Below are 23,446 nucleotides of genomic sequence, written 5' to 3'. Positions count from 1 at the left end.
TGGCCATCATGGTGAAACCCCCTCTTTAAAAAAAAAAAAAAAAGTCACCTCTCCTTTTCAACATATGCTGCTTTAGTTCAGACTCTTGTCAATTTGACCTTCAGACTTTTGCTGTGTCCTCATGGGTGGTATTCTTGCCTTTAGTCTTGGCTTCACTCCCACTGCTTCCAAATCCAGCTTCTACCACACAACTGCAGTGATTGGCTGCTTCCTTTCTTAAAACCCTTTAGCCGGGCACGGTGGCTCACGCCTGTAATCCCAGCACTTTGGGAGGCCGAGGCGGGTGGATCACGAAGTCAAGAGATCGAGACCATCCTGGTCAACATGGTGAAATCCCGTCTCTAATAAAAATACAAAAAAAAATTAGCTGGGCATGGTGGCGCGTGCCTGTAATCCCAGCTACTCAGGAGGCTGAGGCAGGAGAATTGCCTGAACCCAGGAGGCGGAGGTTGCGGTGAGCCGAGATTACGCCATTGCACTTCAGCCTGGGTAACAAGAGCGAAACTCCGTCCCAAACAAAACAAAACAAAACAAAACCCTTTAATGATACATCTTTTCTCCAAGAGAGGTCTTAACTTATGGTCAAGAGATGTTTAGCAAACATAGGGACAAAGGAACTCTCTAAAGTGGTGTAGATGAATTACATGAATATATCTATTTCTCAGGAGAGGAAGCTTTCATTATACTCTCAAAAAGGTCTGTGTCTCAAAAAGAGGGAGACACAGGCCTATAGGAGAAAAAACCAGTTCCTCGGCTTGTAACATGATTTTCAAAAGGGTAGGGGGTGAAAAGATGCCGCAAACACCACAGGCAAAAGCTACCAGTTTCTTCACTCTGCAGAACAAAACACGGGATTCGGCAGCATTCAGAACGGCCTCTCCCAATTGCTCTGAGAAGTGCGTAGCGGTCCGTCTCCATGGCAGCCTGCTGGTGCAAATTACGAATCAGTTTTCTCAGGGGAAGAGATATTTACCTTCGTGCCTCTTTTCAGCTTGGTATTGGAGACAGTGAGAAACAGTCCAAGCACATTTCTAAGTGACTGCAGTGGGCTGAGGCGGAATCCAAAAATAGTTTCAGGTGACCTCTGAATCTGACTTTCCCACACAGAGTGGGCTTCAAGCTTATTTGAATCTCCATCTCTCATCCAACGTCTTCATGACCTAGCTGCTGCCTAGCTTTCCAGCCCCATCCTGGCTGTGTGTCCCATGCTTCAGACATATAAAATATTCAAAACTCCCTGAGCCAGACACTTTCACGACTCTTTGCCTTTGATATAACAACATAAATGATAATCATAATAATTTAAAATTCCAACAAAATCTCTGTGAAGTAGGTAATATCCCCAGTTTGCAAATGAGGAAACCAAGGATAATGGCAGTTAATGTGCCCAGACCTAACAAAGGAAGTAAGTGTGACCTAGAATTACCTCTTTCTTTCTCCTCTAGCGAATGATACTTGTTATGGCCTTAGCTCACATTCGCTTCCTCATACGGTCCATCCCAACTTCTGTAGATAGAGTTAGGTGTACATTCCTTGGTTTCCAAAACATCTGCAAATGATTTTTTATTATAGTAGTAAAATATATTGATTTCAGAAAATTGGAAGACTCAGAAAAACAGACCTCAGGAGTATATCTATCCAAATGCAACTACTGTTAGTATGTTTGTAACTATTCTCAGACTTTTTAATATTGCTATTGCCATTATGTGTATATTATCTTGTATTCTATTTTTTAGGGACCAGTAGTCTAGGCATACACATTTCCCCATCTTATTACACAGTTTTATAATACCTTTATTTGATCTGTAGGATAGTTTTGGGTGCAGTAACAGCTGTTAATTCACATTGTCTTAAACAATAAGGAATGTATGGTAATTGCTGCTGCAAAAAGTCTCAGAAGTAGGTCAGGGTCCAGGTGGAATTTGGCTATAATTTGGTTTCTAGCCCATTTTACTGTGGCTATCTCACATCTCCCTCCCACTTTCCACCGTCTGCCATTGTCCTCAGCGATCCCTCAGATCACAAGCTGGGGCAGCCTGCTTCCTTGTTATGTTCTTCACAAGACGGGGAGAATGCCTCCCTAATGATGAAATAAGGTTTCATTTTAAGTCTCTTTGGGTCATTTTTAGGTCATGTGAACTTTGGTTTGTGTGGAATCAGCTTTGGGAATTGAGAATGAAGTCAGCCTCTCTTGAGTCACCTGATTGCATGGATGAGGCATGCAAACTGGGATTCTGTAAGGATGGAACATGGTGGGATTGACTACTACTATTTTATTTTTATATTTATTGATTTTAGTAGAGGAAAACATTTCATTGCTATTTTAACTACTATGTCTATAGTGTCTCTTTTATACTCTATTGTGGCACTTCTGTATCATATGGTGATTTAGTAACCTGTGGGCCTCCTATATATTATGAGCTTCTTAAGGGTAGGAGAATTTTTGGCTGGGTACAGTGGCTCACTCCTGAAATCCCAGCCTTTGGGAGGCCAAGCTGGAGGATGCTTGAGTCCAGGAGCTCTAGACTAGCCTGAGCAATATGGCAAAACCTCATCTCTACAAAGAATACAAAAATTAGCCAGGTATGGTGGTATGTGCCTGTAATTCCAACTACTCAGGAAGCTGAGATGTGAGGATGTCAGAATGAGAACTTGTCTCAAACAAAAAAAAGTTTTTCCTATTTCTGTGAAGAATGTCATTAGTATTTTGATAGGATTGCACTGAATCTATAGATTGCCTTCACTAGTATAGATATTTTAATAGTATTGATTCTTTCAATCCATGAATGTGGACTATCTTTCCATTTTTTTGGGTATCATCTTCAGTTTCTTTGATCAGTGTTTTACAGTTTTCATCATAGAGAGCTTTCACTTCTTTGGTTAAATTAATTCCTAGGTATTTAATTTTATTTATAGCTACTTAAATGGGATGACTTTCTTAATTCTTTTTCCAAGTATTCACCGTTGGTATATAGAAATGCTACTAATTTTTGTATGTTGATTCTGTATCCTGCAACTTTACTGAATTTGTTAGTTCTAACAGTTTTTTGGTGGAGTGTTTAGGTTTTTTAAAATATAAGATCACATCATCTGCTAACAACAATAATTTGGCTTCTTCCTTTCCAATTTGGATGCCCTTTATTTCTTTCTCTTGTCTGATTGCTCTAGCTAGGGCTTTTAGTACCATGTTGAGTAACAGTGGTGAAAGTGGGCAACCTTGTTATGTTACTGAGCTTAGAGAAAAGGTTTTCAGCTTTTCCCCATATTGTATGATACTAGCTAGGGGTCGGTCATATATGGCTTTTATTATGTTGAGGCATGTTCCTTCTATACTCAGTTTTTTGAGGGTTTTTATTGGTATTTTTTCTGATCCTCTCCTTCCTCCCATCTTCAACCCTCAAGTAGGCCCCAGTGTCTGTTGTTCCCCTCTTTGTTTTCATGTGTTTTTGGTGTTTAGCTCTCACTATAAGTGAGAACATGTGATATTTTGTTTTCTGTTCCTGCATTCATTTGGTTAGGCTAATGGCCTCCAGCTCCATCCATGTTGCTGCAAAATACATTATCTCATTCTTTTTCATAATTGCATAGTATTCCATCTTGTATATGTACCATATTTTCTTTATCCAGGCTACCATTCATGGGCATTTAGATTGATTACATGTCTTTGTTATTGTGAACATATGTGTGTATGTGTCTTTATGGTAGAGTGATTAATATTCTTTTTTTCTGTGTGTGTGTGTGTGTGTGTGTGTGTATTTTAAAGACAGGGTTTCACCATATTGGTCAAGCTGGTCTCAAACTCCTAACCTCAGGTGATCTGCCCACCTTAGCCTCCAAAAGTGCTGGCATTACAGGCGTGAGCCACCATGCCCAGTGAGTGATTAATATTCTTTTGGGCATATATCCAGTAATGAATGAAATTGCTGGGCCAAACGGTAATTCTGTTTCAAGTTCTTTGAGGAATCACCACACTGCTTTCCATATGGCTGAACAAATTTATAATCCCACCAGCAGTGTTTAAGCATTCCCTTTACTCTGCAACCTTGCCAGCATGTGCTATTTTTAATAATGTGACTTTTTAGTAATAGCCATTCTGGCTGTTGTGAGATGGTAAGTCATTGTGGTTTTGATTTGCGTTTCTCTAATGATTAGTGATGTTGAACATTATTTCATATGCTTGCTGGCCACAGGCATAAAGAGCCTAAATAGCCAAGGCAATACGAAGCAAAAAGAATAAAGCTGGAGGCATCATGTTACCTTGACTTCAAACTATATTACAAGGCTATAGTAACCAAAACAGTATGATACTGGTAGAAAAACAGACATACCAACCAATGGAAGAGAATAGAGTGCCCAGAAATAATGCCACACACCTACAATTGTCTGATGTTTAGCAAAGCTGATAAAAACAAGCAATGGCGAAAAGACTCCCTAGTCAATAAATAGTGCTAGGGTAACTGGCTAGCAATATGCAGAAGATTGAAACTGGACATTTTCATTTCATATACAAAAATATACAAAAATCAATTCAACATGGATTAAAGACTTAAATGTAAAACCAAAACTAAGGCCAGGAGCAGTGGCTCACACCTGTAATCCCAGAACTTTGGGAGGCCTAGGTGGATTGATCACTTGAGGCCAGGAGTTTGAGACCAACCAGCCTGGTCAACGTGGTAAAACACCATCTCTATTAAAAATAAAAAAAATTAGCGAAGCATTGTGGTGCACACCTATAATCCCAGCTATTCTGGTGGCTGAGGCACAAGAATTGCTTGAACCCAGGAGGTGTAGTTTTCAGAGCGAAGACTGCACCACTGTACTCTACCCTACCTGACAGAGCAAGACTGTTGCCCAGGCTTGAATCTCAAAAATAGAAAAACAAAAACAAAATACCTTAAAACTATAAAAATCCTGGAAGATAACCCAGGAAATACCATTCTGGACATAAGACCTGGAAAAGATTTCATGATGAAGACACAAAAAGCAATTGCGACAAAAACAAAAATTGACAGATGGGATCTAATTAAACCAAAAAGCTTCTACACAGGAAAAGAAACTACTAACAGAGTAAACAGACAACCTATAGAGTGAGAGAAAGTATTCTCAAACTGGGAATCTCACAAAGGTCTAATATGTAGAATCTATAAGGAACTTAAATTTACAAGCAAAAAACAGCCTCATTAAAAGTGGACAAAGGACAAAATGACACAAGCAGACCCTTTCTCTCTCTTTCTTTGTTTTGAGATGGGGGTCTCAGTCTGTCATTCAGGCTGGAGTATGGTGATGTGATCGTGGTTGATGGCAATGTTGACCTCCTGGGCTCAGGCGATCCTCCTGCCTCAGTCTCCTGAGTAGCTGGGACCAAGGGGGCATATCAGTACATGTAGCTAATTTTTATTTTATTAATTTATTTATTTAGAGACAGAGTCTTGCTTTGTCACCCAGGCTGGAGTACAGTGGCGCTATCTCGGCTCACTGCAACCTCCGCCTCCTGGGTTCAAACAGTTCTCATGCCTCAGCCTCCCGAGTAGCTGGGACCACAGGTGTACCCATCACACCTAGCTAATGTTTGTATTTTTAGTAGAAACGGGGTTTCATCATGTTGGCCAGGCTGGTGTCAAACTCCTGTCCTCGAGTGACCCACCCACCTTAGCCTCCCAAAGTAGGCTGGGATTACAGGTATGAGCCACTGCACCTGGCTATCCCAGTTAATTTTTAAAAATTATTTGTAGAGATGGAGTCTTGCAATATTGCCCAGGTTGCTGTCAAACTCCTGGGCTCAAGCAATCCTTCCGCCTTGACCTCCCAACGTGCTGGGATTCTAGGCATATGCCACTGTGTACTGTTTTCTTTTTTCTGACACTTTCCAAAAGAAGAAATAATGGGGATTTTTCTTTCTTTTCTTTTCTTTGTTTTTTAGGTGGCGTCTTGTTCTTGTTGCCCAGGCTAGAGTGCAATGGTGTAATCTCAGCTCACTGCAAACTCTGCCTCCCAGGTTCAAGCGATTCTCAAGCGATCCTCCCGCCACCATGCTTGGCTAATTTTTGTATTTTTAGTAGAAATGGGGTTTCATCATGTTGGCCAAGCTAGTCTCGAACTCCTGACTTACAATGATCCACCCACCTCAGTCTCTCAAAGTGCTGGGATTACAGGCATGAGCCACTGCACCTGGCTAATAATGGGAATTCTTCAATGTTACACATGCTCCTTCTTAGAAGGGTGTGTCTTTCTTAACAATTTACAAAGGTTACAGCCTATTAATGACATCAACTTTCTTTGAGAAGGAAAGTCCACAGTTCCCTGATGGCTTCAAGGAATTTCAGACCCTGTGAGGTGCTTTCCTGTAGCTCCTCTGGGATAGAACCTGATTTAGTTTGGGAGGTGAGGGATTACTTCACTGAGGAAGTGATATTTCAGTTGAAAACTAAATGATAAGTTTAGGTTTAAACTTATTGGTTGAAACCTAAACATTAGTTCAAACATTAGTTGAAACCTAAATGATATGGAAAAGAAGGGGAGGCCAAAGGAGGGCAGCATTCCAGGCAAGGAAACAGCATATATTGAGGCCTTGAGGCCTCAGACAAGCCTCAGTCTGGGTATTTCAGGGATCCAAAAGTCTCACTTTTGGATGTACAGAGAAATGTGCAAAGAATGAAGATGAGACGGGTGCTAGATGATGCTAGAAATGGAGGCAAGAGTGAGATCTCTATAGTTTTTTTTTAAAGACAGAGTCTTGCTCTGTCCCCGTGGCTGGAGTGCAGTGGTGCAATCTCGGCTCACTGCAACCTCCGCCTCCAGGGTGAAGTGATTCTCGTGCCTCAGTCTCCCAAGTAGCTGGGACTACAGGTGCCTGCAACCATACCCAGCTAATTTTTGTATTTTTAGTAGAGACAGGATTTTGCCATGCTGGCCAGGCTGGTCTTGAATTCCTGGCCTCAAGTGATCTACCTGCTTTGGCCTCCCAAAGTGCTGGGATTACAGATGTGAGCGGTCACAAATGGCCTGTATAGCCTTTAGATGGTGTTATGCATTTAGAATTCAGGCCAGGTCTGGAAGTAAGAGAGTCAAGGGGCCAGTGAAATAGAGCTTCGAGGTTGTAACCAGAACAGTGTTCATGTGCATAATTTTTTCTGCTCTTATCTCATTACATAATTAACATAAAATATATTAAATTGTAATATTCATGTTGTCAAAAGACAAAATTATAATGAATTTAAAGATCTTAAATGGCTTTGATTTGTGATTCTAGCTAGAATCAGGCAACACCTCTTTCCATAAAATAGAAGGAATGTTCCAATGAGCTGAGTAGAGGCTGCTTTTACAGACAGAAAAGAACTGAAGAAAGCAGAAACAGACAAAAAGCATGTTTGTTTCAAAGTTACTTTTCTTGTAAAAGTTAAAGCAGAGGGGACTTCCTTATCATGCAACTTAAAACTGGCTTGTTAGACAGGAGGGGCAGCTCACATGTGTAATCTCAGCACTCTGGGAGGCTGAGGTGGATCACTTGAGTATAGGAGCTGGCAACCAGGCTGGGCAATATAGTAAGACCCCATGTCCAAAACAATTTAAAAGAATCAGCCAGGCATGGGGGTGTGCATCTATAGTTCCAGCTACTCAGCAGGCTGAAGCAGGAGGATCGCTTGAACCCAGGAAGCTGAAGATTCAGTGAGCTGAGACGGTACTGCTGCACCCCAGCCTGGGTGACAAAGCAAGACCCTGTCTCAAAACAACAACGATAACAACAGCAAGCCGGGCGCAGTGGCTCACGCCTGTAATCCCAGCACTTTGGGAGGCCGAGGCGGGTGGGTCACGAGGTCAAGAGATCGAGACCATCCTGGTCATCAAGGTGAAACCCCATCTCTACTAAAAATACAAAAAGTTAGCTGGGCATGGTGGCGCATGCCTGTAATCCCAGCTACTCGGGAGGCTGAGGCAGGAGAATTGCCTGAACCCAGGAGGCGGAGGTTGCAGTGAGCCGAGATTGCGCCATTGCACTCCAGCCTGGGTAACAAGAGCGAAACTCCGTCTCAAAAACAAAAAAAAAAGAAAAAGAAAAAAAACCCAACAGCAAACCCCCCCAAAACTGGCTTGTTCGGGATTTGGCTATGATCACTCTCCTTATTTCTCAGAAGGTCTGATAAACAGCTTAGTTTTGGCTTGGTAGACAGGAGAGGAACTTCAGCATGAGTGACTCCATTTTGGTTTTGTCTTGTCAACCAAGATGAGGTAAAAGACCAGAATGCAAAACAGTGAAGCCAGGCATTTGTTGGGGTCTTTGGAATTGCAATTTGGGAGACACAGATTCAGCTCCAAGCCAAACTGTTCTGAAGAGAGGGAAGGGAGTAATGGTTTTTAAAAGGAAGCTGAGAGTGATTACCCAAGTTATTTTGAAAGAATTCTCATTGGCGGAGGTGGCTGGCTTAGTATGTGTGTCCATAGTTCATTTGTTGTTGCTGTTCAGGAGTCAGCGTGCTGGTGAACTTAAGCTGTTTTCCAGGATATTTACATTTATGATTGTTGGGACAACTAAGTTCCTCTTCAAAAACTCAATTCCCTGACCAATGATTCAGTTTTCTAACCATTGCCTAAGCTGTAAACAACCCTTCCCCTCCCCTGCATCTCCAAATCACAGGGGTGCCTAGTGTTAGTCAGTTGGGATCAGCTTAGATTATGCGGTCCAACTCCAGCTGATAGGGGAAGGACACAGAGACAGGAACTGCCTTAGGCTTAAAAACTCCTTCCCTCCTTTGTTGTCTGTGCTCTTGTGATTGTTACCAGTGCAAGCAGCACCCTTTTGCAGAAGTAAAGGTGCCTTGCTGAGAAAATTTCTAACTGCAGGTTTCTTTTGGCTATGCCAAGCATGTGTTTCCAACATGATCATTACAATTTGGGCCAATTCAAAGGTTTGAAGCGAGTTTCTGTCTTTTTTTTTTTTTGGTTGGGTTGCAGGTTATGCAGAAATTCCTTCTTAAAATGGCTTCCTGACACCATTTTATAGCTCTGAACCAGAGTGATGCCATTTTGTATATCACATTTCACACTTCTGCCCTATTGATCCAGATAGGGGGTGAGGAAGCATCACTGATCAATGACTGGTGGTTGGCCACAGAGCTATTATCTGTTTCCCTCAGAGCTGGAAACATCTGTTTCTGGAGTGTTATGTCCCATGGAAGGGGGTTGTTGAAAGTCAGTGTGCATCTAAGACTTCAGAGATTGGCCAAATTTGAGTAACAATAGAAGCCGTCATAAATAAGAGGCCTGCATTAGTCTATGGTGATTAGCTGTGTATTGGGAGAGACATACATCTGATTAAATATGTCTAAATGTTGTAATATAATGATCTTAACATCCTGGATTGTCTGGCAGAATGAGAAATACAGATGGTACAAGTTGTTAAAAGAAAAACTTTGGAAAAATTAAACTTAACAGAGTTTAATTGTGCAGAGAACAATTCATGAATCTGGCAGCCCCCAGAACCAGAATAGGTACAGAGTAACACTGACACTGGGGCAGCCACATGGTCAGATAACATTTATGGACAGAAAAAGGAAAGTGACATATAGAAAACAGAAGTGAGGTACAGAAATAGCTGGATTGGTTACAGCTTGACATGTGCCTTATTTGAACACACTTTGAACAGTTAGCTGCTTGTGATTGGCTGAGACCAGATTACTTGTTACAAGAGTAGATTACAGTCTGTTTACATATCCAGTTAGGTTACAGTTCACTATCTATGGAGAAACCTTTAGGTTAGACTTAAAATACATAAGGAGGCAGTTTTAGGCAAAACTTTTAACAATTTAAAAATTTAACAATTCTTCCCTTTAGGCTAATTTCTTAATTTTTTAGAGATTGACAAAAACTTTAGGCATTGACAAAAACTTTAGGCTCTGACCATTGTAAATGGACTTATTTGGGCTCAAATCCCTCTTCAAGGCAGAGTTTGGCTATGTCACCCAGACTGGAGTGCAGTGGCATGATCTCAACTAACTGCAACCTCTGCCTCCCAGCTCAAGCAATCCTCCCACCTCACCCTCCCCGGTACCTGGGACTACAGGTACACACCATCATGCCTGGGTGATGTTTGTATATTTTGTAGAGATGGAGTTTTGCAATGTTGCCCAAGCTAGCAGGTTATTTTTTTTAATAAGGGTTAGAGCAGAGGAGGCTTCTTACTATGATAGAATCTCTTTTATTCAGACTTGTTAGGTCTTGGGTTTCCCTTACTGCAGTTTCCGGAAGAGCAGAGAGGTATCCTGCTCATAGTGCCAAAACTATATGGGCAAAAGGGAAACTTCCCCTTTGCTCTTTGAAAGTTTGCTGAAAATCGAGACACAAAAGGCAAATTAATAGGAGAAAAGGCATACAGATTTATTAATGTGTGTGTGTGTGTGTGTGTGTGTGTGAACCAGAGTCTCATTGAAGCAGCTAAGTTGTCTGGGGTATATACCCTGGGGTTTACTGTTGTGCACCAGGAAAATTTAGAACACACACACATGAATTTAGGATCAGAGGTTTAATAGGCAGAGAGAAGAGAAAGAGGAACAGCTCTCTCAATAGAGAAAGGGGTCTCCTAGTGCAAAGGACTGGCTGGTGGTGAATGTGCCAGATTTTATAGTCCAATTTGAGGAGGTGGTGTCTGATTTACACAGGACTCACAGATTGGTTCCATCTGGTATGACATTTACATAGTGGGTGGGGGAGGCTGGTTGCCTCACCCTAATCTTATTATGCAAATGGGATTTCCAGTTGACCAGGCACCATCTTGTCTGCTCCTTACAGTACATGTGGCTGACAAAAAGAAGGGAAGATGGAGCTGCCATCTTGAACATGTCTGGTCCCTAGTTCCTGCAGGTATTCACCTGTGCAAGCTTCCAGCTTCCTTGTCTATGTCTGCAGCTCATCTTTACAGGCTTCTCTTTAGAAAATGATTTGGGGCTGCTTTTCATTAAAAAGGAAAGCCTTATCGAAGACTCCCATACCCTTACTATCTGTCTAAGAGATTTCTTCTTAACTCCTATATCATCATTACCCCATACACCAGCAGGGTACAGAAGCTTGTACCACCTTTTTCATAGGTGAAGGAAAAGATGGGGAATGTAGACAATTCTTTTTAGGTGCAGGAAGTGATCATTAGAGAGAATAAATGGATGAGGGAGACAAATTAACTTACAGATGATTCCCTTTCGAATTTGAATGAGCCTGAGAGGCAGGCAGGCATTATCTTGTGAAAAAGTCCACGTAGGTGTGGTTGCATTCCTCATTCTTCTTTTCTGAAATGGATAAGAAATACAAGGCGATTGAGTTTCTTTTGGAAAGAGTTTCTTGGTCAGATAAGGAAATTCCAGAGACGCTCACGCTGCTCTTGGGACGGGGAGGAACAAAACAAGGTTAGTGAGACCTTGATTATAAGACTTCTTTCTCAGACCTTTCCATTTTCAAAAGCACTCAGCATGTCAAAACATCATATTTTGGGGAATCATTTTTTGCAACCCCACATTTCCCTCTCTGAAACATCCCTAGTAGTTTTACACACCAAAAGCTGAGTTGATGGCTATAAAGAGAAAAATTGAATGAGTAACAGAGTGGCAAAGGATCCTATTAAACCAGTCTCTCGGGAACGATCCAAGATGGCCAATCGCTAACATCTCGGGATTGCAGCTCCCAGTGAAAGCTCAGAGAACGAGAGGACGCCACACTTTCAGACAAATTTTGGTCACTCACGGCGCAGAAGATTCCCAGTGGAGGAGCTCCATGAGTTGCCAGCGCGACTCTTGTGGCCAGTGCAGCGGTTGTGCCGGCACCTCGGCATGGCAGCTCTTGGTGCAGACTAAACGGGACTGGTTCCCCTTCTGACCAAGGTTTGGAGGAGCCACACGGGTCACCAGTGCAACTCTTGTGGCCGGTGCAGCGGTTGTGCCGGCACCTTGGCGCGGCAGCTCTTGGTGCAGAGTAAACGGGACTGGTTCCCCTTCTGACCAAGGTTTGGAGGAGCCACACGGGTCACCAGTGCAACTCTTGTGGCTGGTGCAGCGGTTGTGCCGGCACCTTGGCGCGGCAGCTCTTGGTGCAGAGTAAACGGGACTGGTTCCCCTTCTGACCGAGGTTTGGAGCTCTGGAAGGCAGAGTCGCCTATTACGAACTCAAGAAGGAAGCCAGACTGGAGATTCCCAGGCAGAAAAGCACCATCAGTCTTAACGCCGCTGTTTTGGCCTGTGCAGTGCGTTGCTCAAATTTCGGCCCTGGGAATTAACAACTTGGACGTCCACTCAGAGACCTAATTTGAAAGTTGGTAATTACAAAGACGACAGGTGGATAAATTTACAATGATGCGAAGAAACCAGTGTAAAAAGGCTGAGAATACTCAAAATCAGAATGCCTCTCCCTCTAAAGAGGATCACAGTTCCTCATCAACAAGGGAACAAGACTTGATGGAGAACAAGCGCATCCCATTAACAGAATCAGACTTCAGAACATGGATAATAAGAAACTTCTGTGAGTTAAAAGAACATGTTGTAGCCCAATGTAGAGAAACTAAGAACTTTGAAAAAAGGTTTGACGAAATCCTAATGAGAATAGACAACTTAGAGAGGAATATAAGTGAAATAATGGAACTGAAGAATACAATACAGGAACTCTGAGAAGTATGCACAGGTTTAAACACTCGAATTGTTCAAGCAGAAGAAAGGATATCAGAGGTCAAAGTCCAACTTAATGAAATAAAATGAGAAGACAAGATTAGAGAAAAAAGGATAAAAAGGAATGAACAAAGTCTCCAAGAAATGTGGGACTATGTGAAAAGACCAAATTTATGTTTGATAGGTGTACCTGAATGTGACGGAGAGAATGAATCCAAGCTGGTAAATATTCTTCAGGATATTATTCAGGAAAATTTTCCTAACCTAGCAAAGCAGGACAATATTCAACCCCAGGTAATACAGAGAACACCACAAAGATATTCCTCAAGAAGAGCAATCCCAAGGCACATAATCATTAGATTCACCAGGGTTGAAACGAAGGAGAAAATACTAAGGGCAGCCAGAGAGAAAGGTCAGGTTACCCACAAAGGGAAGCCTATCAGACTTATAGCAGATCTCTCAGCAGAAACTCTCTACAAGCCAGAAGAGAGTGGGGGCCAATATTCAACATCCTCAAAGAACAGAACTTTCAGCCCAGAATTTCATATCCAGCCAAACTAAGCTTCACAACTGAAGGAAAAATAAAATCTTTTATGAACAAGCAAGTACTCAGAGATTTTATTACCATCAGACCTGCTTTACAAGAGCTTCTGAAAGAGGCATTACACACAGAAAGAAACAACCAGTATTAGCCTTTCTAAAAATATACCAAAAAGTAAAGAGCATCAACATAAAGAAGAATTTACATCAACGAATGGATAAAACAGCCAGTTAATCCATCGAGACCCATTTCACATCCAGACACAAAGACTCAAAACAAAGGGATGGAGAAAGATTTACTAACCAAATGGAGAGCAAAAATAAATAAATAAATAAATAAAAAGCAGGAGTTGCAATTCCCATATCTGATAAAATAGATTTTAAAGCAACAAAGATATAGTGGTAAAAGGATCAATGCAACAACAAGAGCTAACAATCCCAACATCCAGATACATAGAGACTTAGACTCAATGAGACAGAAAATTAATAAGGATATCAAGGACTCTAACTCAGATCTGGAACAAGTAAACAATAAATATTTATAGAGCTCTCCACTTCAAATACACAAAATATACATTCTTGTCAATACCACATCACACCTACTCATAGGTTTAAATGAAACATTGGCCATTATTAATACCCATTTTTTTAAGAATAAAGCAACATTTCCGTTCTCTCTCCCTCTTTTTCTTCCTCTTTCTTCCTCTCCTTCACTCCTTTTTTTTCTTTCCTTCTCTCAAAAAAAGAAAAAAAATAATCAACTTGTAGACCTCTAGATCCAGGTCAGCAATGTCTCTCTCATTGCTTGATTTCCTTCCTTCCCTTCTCTCCCTCCCTCCCCTCCCTCCCTTCCTCCTTTCCTCCCTTCCTGCCTTCCTCCCTTCCTCCCTTCCTAAAAAATAAAAAAAATAAAAAATAAACCAGGCTCCCATTTCTGGAAATAGGCCAGTCCAATTAAACAGGTATGTCTCATTTTGTCAGAGGTATTTGAACAAGAGTGACTCCATCTTCAGTAGGGGCTGGGTAAAATAAGGCTGAAACACTGGGCCACATTCCCAGGAGGTTAGGTATTTTTAGTCACAGGATGAAATAGGAGGACTGTTGGGCAGGACTTCTTTACCACATCCTGTTTTATCAGGAGGGTCTTCATGACCTGGATCCTAATAAAACAGTATGTGGTAAAGAAGTTGGCCAAAACCCACCAAATACAAGATGGTGAGGAAGGTGATCTCTGGTCATCCTCACTGCTCTTGTTATATGCTAACTGTAATGCATTAGCATGCTCAAAGACACTCCCACCAGCACCATGACTGTTTACAAATGCCATGGCAACATCCAGAAATTACCCTATATGTCTAAAATGGGAGGAATCCTCAGTTCTGGGAATTGCTTGCCCCTTTCCCAGAAAACTCATGAATAATCAACCCCTTGTTTAGCATATAATCAAGAAATAACCGTAAAAATAGCCAACCAGTAGCTCTGAGGGCTGCTCTGTCTCTGGAGCAGCCCATTCTTTTTTTCTTTTCTTCTCTGATAAACTTGCTTTCACTTTCCTTTATGGACTTGTTACCGGTGGCAAATCCTTATGGGTCTGTAGCAACCTCAATTTTTGCCGCCTCAAAAGAAAGAATTTGATTGAGGGGCATAAAGGGAGAAGGAGAGCCTGGGGCAAGTTTTAGAGCAGGAGTGAAAGTTTATTAAAAAGCTTTAGAGGAGAAGGCTGGGAGCAGTGCCTGACACCTGTAATCCCAGCACTTTGGAAGGCCGAGGTGGGTCGATCACTTGAAGTCAGGAGTTGAAGACCGGCCTGGCCAACATTGGTCGCAGCTGGTGCCTGGGAAAGGCAGCCTCCCAACAGACAGAAGAAACCTGAAGCCAATAGATAGAAGAAACCCCGTCTCCACAGAAATACAAAAAGTAGCCAGGCGTGGTGTTGTGCACCTGTAGTCCCAGCTACTCAAGAGCCCGAGGCAGGAGAATTGCTTGAACTTGGGAGGTGTAGGTTGCAGTTCTTTCCTTGGTGGGCTGTCCACGTGCACAGTGGCCTGCTAGCACCTGGGAGAAGCCGCATGTGCAGTGTGTTTACTAGAGTTGTACGCATGCTCACTTGAAGCATTCTTCCCTTAGCAGTCAAATTAGGTCATAAACCAGTTAAACTCCGCCATTTTGCTTTTAGTGCGCATGCTTGAGCCTACTTGCCCAACTTCTGAGATCTTATTGGAGAGCTGCTGATCACCAGCTTCAGGTTTTTTATATCCGTTGCGGGACTGGCAGCAGCTTTTTTGGCATCACTTGCGATGAATTATTATTTTACAGAGACAGTTAACAACTGCCTGACCATCACGGGATGGTCGCCTGACATTCCTGGTTGGGAGGGGGCCTCTCCTGCTCTGCTTGGGTCTGACTAGCTGCCTACAGTAACAGGCTCACCCTGAATTCTTTGTTGCATGAGGTTCAGGAACCCTCTCTTGGTGTCTTAATTGGAACCCCTTTCCAGTAACAATTTTAGGAGATGGTGTTGCAGACAGGCTCTCAAACAGAAGAAAAACAAAGGATAATGCTTGGTTTGTTGAACATGCCCGAAAACAAAATGGTTAATGTGTGGAACAGTCCATATACCAGCTTTTTTAGAGTCTGGAGGGCAGTCAGTTGAGGTGTCTAGATGTTAGAATTGAAACATCTTCAGTTAAAGTAGAAGTAGGCAGTGGCAATTGGACAGATTTTTCTATTGTTTACACGTCACAAGGTTGTTTACACAAGCCTCAGCTTGCAGGGCATCAGGGAAAAGGTAATTACAATTTCAGTGAATTTAAGTCAGAAAAAAGAAGGAAAAATTTGGAGATGTTAGTTTGGAAACTTGTAGCCAGGAAAGAATTCAGAATTTTGTCCAAATTGTAGACAAAGAAAAAAAAAACAATGGTAGGGCTAGAATCTTTTTTTTTTTTTTTTTTTTTTTTTTTGAGACAGGGTTCTGCTCTATTGCCCAGGCTGGAGTGCAGTGGCATAGTTGTGGCTCACTGCAGCCTCCACCTCCTGGGGTTCAGGTGATCTTCCCACCTCAGTCTGTCAAGTAGCTGGGAATACAGATGCATGCTACGACACCTGGCTAATTAAAAAAAGAAAATTGTTTTTGTAGAGATAGAGTTTTGCCATGTTGCCCAGGCTGGTCTTGAACTCTTGGGTTTAATTGATCCACCTGCCTCAGCCTCCCAAAGTGCTGGAATTACAGGTGTGAAACCCTGTGCCCAGCCTAGGGCTAGAATCTAATAGCCGGTGTACTATAATTTTCTTCTGAAACATAACTTTTTTCTGTCCAATATTTTTTACCAAAGATAAATTATAGTAAGAAAAATTTACTTGCAAAATAAGTTTTACTCCTATTATACTTGGCCTGATTATTTGCACAAAATGCAGTAAGAATAGTGATTGGCTATCTAGGCTCCTTTTTTTTTTTTTTTTTTTTTGAGATGGAGTCTTTCTCTGTCACCAGGCTGGAGTGCAGTGGTGCCATGTTGGCTCACTGCAACCTCTGCCTCCCAGGTTCAAGCAATTCTCATACCTTAGCCTCTCGAATAGCTGGGATTACAGGCACCCACCCCTGTGTCCAGTTAATTTTTATGTTTTTAGTAGAGTTGGAGTTTCACCATCTTAGCCAGGATGGTCTCGATCTCTTGACCTCAGGTGATCCACCTGCCTCAGCCTCCCAAAATGCTGGGATTACAGGTGTGAGCCACTGCACCTGGCCATGTAGGGTCTTTTAAAGTTGACTTTTGTCGATGAAAAGAGTTAAACTCTGTAAAATATTTGAAGAGATTTATTCTGAGCCACATATGAGTGACATAGCCCCAGGAGATCCTGAAAGCATGTATCTAAGGTAGTTGGGTTACAGCTTGGTTTTATACATTTTAGGGAGACATAAAACACCAATCAATACATCTAAGACATACATTGGTTTGGTCTAGAAATATGGGACAACTCAAAGTGGGGACTTCCAGGTCATAAGTGGATTCAAAAAGAGTTTATCTAAAAACCTAAAGTCAATAGAAGGGAGTATGTGAGTTAAGATAGGGGGTTGTGGAGACTAAGGTTAATAGATTGCAAAGGTTTCTTATTAGACATAAAAAGATGCCAGACTCTTCAGTGAGTTGTCTCCTGGATCAGGAAAAAGACATGGAAAGGGACAGGGATTCTTTACAGAATGTAGATTTTCCCCACAAGAAAGCTTTGCAGGACCATTTCAAAATATGTCAAAGAAATAGGCCAGGCATGGTGGCTCACTCCTGTAATCCAAGCCCTTTGGAGGCCAAGGCGGGCAGATCACCTGAGGTCAGGAGTTCAAGACCAGCCTGACCAACATGGTGAAACCCTGTCTTTAAAAAATAATAGTAATAATAGGTCATTTCCATTGGAGGCTCCAATTGGCTTGGCGGCGGCTCATCTCTCGCCCGGGAAGTACGGACATTGTCAGCTCCGCTTCCGCGGTCGCGGATCAACAGTTGAGGAGCTCAAGCCCAGGACAATGGTGTGCATTCCTTGTATCGTCAATCCAGTTCTGCTCTGGATCTACAAAAAATTCCTGGAGCCATACATATACCCTCTGATTTCCCCCTTCGTTGGTCGTATATGGCCTAAAAAAGCTATACAAGAAACCAATGATACAAACGAAGGCAAAGTAGACTGTAAGGGTGCAGACATGAATGGATTACCAACAAAAGGACCAACAGAGATCTTTGATAAAAAGAAAGACTAAAGCAATTACCTACAGGACCTCATCATTTAAAAAATGGACCTGATAATATGAAGCATCCTCCTTGTAACTGTCTTTGACCTTTTTACCTGAGACGGGAATTCAGGACAGAAGTCTAGATACTTACCGAATACTAATCAGGAAATACATAATATCTGTATTTAAAATGTAGTTAGTTATATTTAATGACCTCATTCCTGTTCCTTTTTCATTAATGTAGCTTTCATTTCTGTTGCTGTTGTTTTAATAATATGATGAAATAGAAAATGTGTACCAGTAGACACTATGTCACTAAATCAGCACTTTAAAATCTTTGGTTTTCTATCATTCATTCATATGAATTTGACTGCTGTTTGCTGTAATTTGTTTGGGCTCTTCTAATTTGAGTGGAGTACAGTTTTATTGTGAAACTGTGCTGGGAAGTGAAGGTAGAATTTCGGGAGGTAATAATGATGTGGAACATACAGATATAATAATTATTGTCCAACACAGTAGAGCAGCTTGTCTATAAATGTAGTAATTACTATTTATTGCCCTGAGGAAGATAAAAGAAGAAAGATAGGGAAAAGGGGGAAACTTCTTTGAAAAATGAAACATCTTTTACAAATATGTCTAATGTAAGTATAAGATTTTAATCCTTACGACATTTATTCTGTTCCTACAAATGTATTAAACATTCAGTTTAGCTGGTAAAAATAATAATAATATAAATAAATAAATAATATATTTTAGGGTAAAATACTTCAATTTCCTGCAGGGCTTACCATCTCATGTTGGTATCTTATTGTTATAAAGAGTCTGTTTTGGCCAGGTGCAGTGGCTCACACCTGTAGTCCCAGCACTTTGGGAAGCCAAGGCAGGCAGATCACCTGAGGTTAGAAGTTTGAGACCAGTCTGCCAAAATGGTAAACCCTTGTCTCTGCTAAAAACAAAACAAAACAAAACAAAAATTAGCCAGGTATGGTGACGCACACCTGTAGTCCCAGTGAGATCCTGTCTTTAACAAAAATAAAAAAAAAATTAGCTGGACATGGTTCATGCTCATGTCCTAGCTACTCAGGAGCCTGAAATGGGAAGATTGAGCCCAGAGGTTTGAGGTTATGGTGAACTATGATTGTGCCATTACATTTCAGCCTGGGAGAAGGAGCAAGAGCCTGTCTCTTAATAAATAAATAAATAAGAAGTAATAATTAAAAGATTTTTAAAATATGCTCTTTGATAGGGAAGAGACTCAGTTTTTCAAACAATCTAAAAATAATGACATTATGAGGCAAAGTCCTCCCCCCGCCTTTTTTTTTTTAACAATTTCTCAAAAAGTGAACAACTCTATTTCTTGTTAACACTACAGGAAAATATTCTTCAAAAGAAAACCTCAGAACAAGGATTCCTGAGGACAAAAAGAAAAAAGAGAATTTCTACCTTTGTATCAGTGTATTACTAATGCTAAAGGATAATCTGAATAAAACCTTATAAACAGATTCATGCAATCTCAATCAGCTTTGACCACACAAGATTTCCATGGCCTTTTATTTATCTATTTTTTGGAATAGAGACTAGGTCTCTTCTTCTGATTGTGATTTTGAAAAAAAAAAAGAAAAGAAAAAGGAGACTAGGTCTTGCTATGTTTATCAGGGTGGTCTTGAACTCCTGTCCTCAAGCAATCCTCTTGCCTTGGCCTCCCAAAGTGCTAAGATTACAAATGTGAGCCAGCACACCTGCTCCCATAAACCTTTCATAACCTCTTACACAATTTTTTCACTCTTTTTTTCCTCCAACTTTCTGTATCCAGTTTTATCTTTTTTCTTTTCTTCCCTTATTTTTTCACCAATCTTTCTGTTTTTTATTTATTTAATTTAAAAGAACCTTTAAATAACTGCTAAACTACACAAAATTACTTTTCCTTGAACAAAAACATCCTCATTTTAAAAAAATAACTTTTCTTACCAAAAACACTTGCTGCTTTTCTTATGCAGTTTGTATACAGAACTATTTCTCTTGTATCTGGTAGTTTGAATCACATATATTAACTACAACTTTAGCTCTTAATGTTAATTTCCAGTGAAAAACCTAGTAAGTAGACAATTTTTTTTTTTGAGACATAATCTCTCCGTTGCCCAGGTTGGAGTGCAGTGGCATGATCTCGGCTCACTGCAAAACCTCCACCTCCTGGGTTCAAGTGATTCTTGTGCCTGGGCCACCTGAGTAGCTGGGATTACAGGTGTGTGTCACTATGCCTGGCTAATTTTTGTATTTTCAGTAGAGATGCGGTTTCACCATGTTGGCTAGGCTTTACCAGTGTGAGTGAGTCACTGTGCTGGGCCAAGCAATTTTGATTGTTTTGTAGCAGATGCAGAGCCCAGCACAGAGGATGGAGCAGTCAAGACAGTGCCTGGAGGATTTGACTCTTTATTTTTTTTTGGAGGCTGAGGTGGGAGGATCACCTGAGCCTGGGAGGTCAAGGCTGCACTGAGCCCTGATCGTGCCACTGAGCTTCTGCCTGGGCTACAGAGTGAGACCCTATCTAAAAAAATTAAATGTATTAACGCATTTAATTTGCTCAATAACCCTATGAAGTAAGTACTATTATTATCATCCCCATTTCACACATGAGGAAACTGAGGCACATGGGCCTAATAATTTGCTCAATGTCACAGAGCTAATGTAAGGTGAGCATTGAATCCAGGCAGTCTGGTTGCAGAATCTCTACTCTTTTTTTTTTTTCCCAAGATGGAGCTTCGCTCTTGTGGCCCAGGCTGGAGTGCAATGGTGTTATCTCGGTTCACTGCAACCTCCACCTCCCAAGTTAAAGTGATTCTCTTGCCTCAGCCTCCTAAGTAGCTGGAATTACAGGTTTGTGCCACCACATCCAGCTAATTTTGTATTATTATTATTTTTATTGTATTTTAGGTTTTGGGGTATATGTGAAGAGCATGCAAGAAGATTGTTGCATAGGTACACACATGGCAGTGTGATTTGCTGCCTTCCTCCCCATCACCTATATCTGGCTCTTTCTAGCAAGGCCAGAAGACACAGCTGGGCCACGCTAGAAAGAGTCAAATCCTGTACTGGTGGCCTAAGTGCTGTGGATGTACATATGTCTTCAGGCCTTATCATGGCCACCTATCTAGGCTACAGAATCTAACAACTCAAAACCAAAGATATAAGCTTATAGATAAATCAAGAAAATATCAAAAATATCACAGAAGCAGCAGTTTCATTACCTTAAAACATCTAGCAGAGATAGCATACATTTGTCTGACCAGTATACTCAAGCACAAATGCCTAACAGTTTGAAGATATTTCTATTTTATTTTACCAGCAATTTAAAACCTAGCTTTACTTAATAGAGATTACTCAAGTTATGTGAATTTGAAAAGCATTTGGGCTATTTACTTTATGAGTGCTCATTTATGTACAGGTTGATTTGGTACCCTGTAGACAATATGCAAATATTACGTATACATTAAAAATACAGACAAACAGCCAGGTGTGGTGGCGTGTCCCTGTGGTGCAACTTAGGAGGCTGAGGTGGGAGTTCAGCCTGGGCAATATAGTGTGATGTTGTCCCTAAAAAAAAATTTAAAAATAAAAAAATGTTTTACTTAAAATAGAGAGCCAGGTGTGGTAGCTCATGCCGTGTAATCTCAGCCCTTTGGGAGGCTGAGGCAGAAGTATCGCTTGAGTGCAGGAGTTTAAGACTGGCCTCAGCACCATAGCAAGACCCCACTTATACAAAAAATATTAGCCAGGTTGTGGTGGTGTGTGCCTGTGGTCCTAGCTACTCAGGAAGCTGAGACAGGAGGATCACTTGAGCCCAGGTAGTCGAGGCTTCAGTGAGCTATAATCACACCACTGCACTCCAGCCTGGGTGACAAAGTGAGACATTGTCTCAAAAATTAATAAATTGCCGGGCATGGTGGCTCATGCCTGTAATCCCAGCACTTTGGAAGGCTGAGGCATAACTTGAGGTCTGGAGTTTGAGACCAGCCTGGCCAATATGGTGTGACTCTGTCTCTATTAAAAATACAACAATTAGCTGGGTATGATAGCACGCACCTGCTACTTGGGAGGCTGAGGCAGTGAGCCAAGATCATGCCACTGCATGATGCATGGTGCATTCCTGTAGTTCCAGCTTCTCAAGAGGCTGAGGCATGAGAATTGCTTAAACCTAGGAGGTGGAGGTTGCAGTGAGCCAAGATCATGCCACTGCATTCTAGCCTGGGCAACAGAGTGAGACTCTGTCTCAAAAAAACCAATAAATTAAAAATAAAATACAGACATACAGATTTAACAGCTTTGACTTTTTAAAATTTTGCAATGAGATATGTAAAACTCACTATTTTATTTGTTTATTTGAGATATGGTCTCACCATGTTGAACGTGATAACCTCAAACTTCTGAGCTCAAGCAATCCTTCCGCCTCAGCCTCCAAGTAGCTGGGACTATAGGCCCATGCCACTGTGCCCAGATTAAAACTCACTAGGTAAAAAATAAAAGACAAGTTAAGTTGTGCCTCTGTAAATGGAACAAATTAAAGTTTATCTCTGTCTTGCATGGCCAATGCCTTTCCCTAGTTTTAGAGAAAACAGGGTAGCAAATTTACATTTCGATGTAAAGAGAAAGAATGTAAGGGTTTTCAAGGGGTTGGTTGTGTTAGAGGAAGATTAAACGTGGGTGCCAAGGTAATTCAAAGTCATAGGAATTTATTGTATATTTTACAAGGAAACATACAGATAAGCCTAGAGAAAATTCAAAAACCTTTTCCAAATAATCAACTGAATGCCAGAAAGCCATATTTTGGAGACTGATCTTGTTAGATACATGGTTTTAAAATTTAGTTTCTGTTTCTTAACTGAATAGCTAAGCTCAGGATGAAGCCCATTAAAAAATTATGGGCCAACAAAGCATTTGCAGTTTCTAGGGCCTAATACTAGTATATGTGAAAAGCAGGTGCAGCTGGAAGGAGAGCACCAAGAAAACCAGAAATCCAGGATGCCATTTTTACGCTGAATCCCAGGCTCTTAAAAAGTGGGAAACACCATGGGATCAGGCTGTGCAATGTTTCCATACTGCACCTTGTTGCAAGGATATTTCCCCAAGGCTGGTGGGTGACTCAACATTGGTTTGCCCACTCTGTGATCAAATCATCCCCCATGGGAGTCTTATCACTTGGTGGTGAGTGTTCCTACAGCCTCCAGGTGTCCAAACCACACGTCTCTTTATCAAAACGCATAAAGAAACTATTAACAAAGTGTGCTTTGAATGAAGAGACGCCCCAAACAGGCTTTGTGTGAGCAAGACTGCTGTTTATTCACCTGGGTGCAGATGGGCTAACGCAGAAAAGGGATTAGCAAAGGGCAGTGTGATAGAAGTTGGTTTTATAGGTTAGCAGTGGGCCCTGAGACCATTAGATGTCCCCTCTAGATCTATGTATGTGGAAATGGAAGCGGCAAAAAAGGTTGGGTGCAGTGGCTCAGGCCTGCAATCCCAGCACTTTGGGAGGCTTAGGTGGGAGAACCAG

The 23,446-nt window shown here is 41.4% G+C and overlaps 1 long non-coding RNA gene and 1 pseudogene across 2 annotated transcripts in view; one reads left to right on the top strand and one right to left on the bottom strand.

The window, feature by feature from the left end:
• Positions 1–23,446, bottom strand: part of LOC118152914 (uncharacterized) — a 75,123-nt gene that overhangs the window by 16,124 nt on the left and 35,553 nt on the right. Inside the window, exons 4-5 of one of the 2 annotated variants that reach the window (XR_013534378.1) lie at positions 11,174–11,273; positions 1,427–1,549 (exon numbers count right to left, since the gene is read on the bottom strand). This is a non-coding gene — a long non-coding RNA (uncharacterized LOC118152914). The remainder of the gene's footprint in view (positions 1–1,426; positions 1,550–11,173; positions 11,274–23,446) is intronic. The other variant, XR_013534379.1, reaches the window with a different exon arrangement.
• Positions 16,151–18,604, top strand: LOC118152913 (UPF0729 protein C18orf32 homolog pseudogene; annotated as a pseudogene).

Source organism: Callithrix jacchus, chromosome 4, assembly GCF_049354715.1.
Source record: "Callithrix jacchus isolate 240 chromosome 4, calJac240_pri, whole genome shotgun sequence".
In the NCBI taxonomy this organism is placed as follows: domain Eukaryota; kingdom Metazoa; phylum Chordata; class Mammalia; order Primates; family Cebidae; genus Callithrix; species Callithrix jacchus.
Note: the sequence above shows the minus strand (reverse complement) of the source record. Positions and strands in the feature narration are given on the sequence as shown.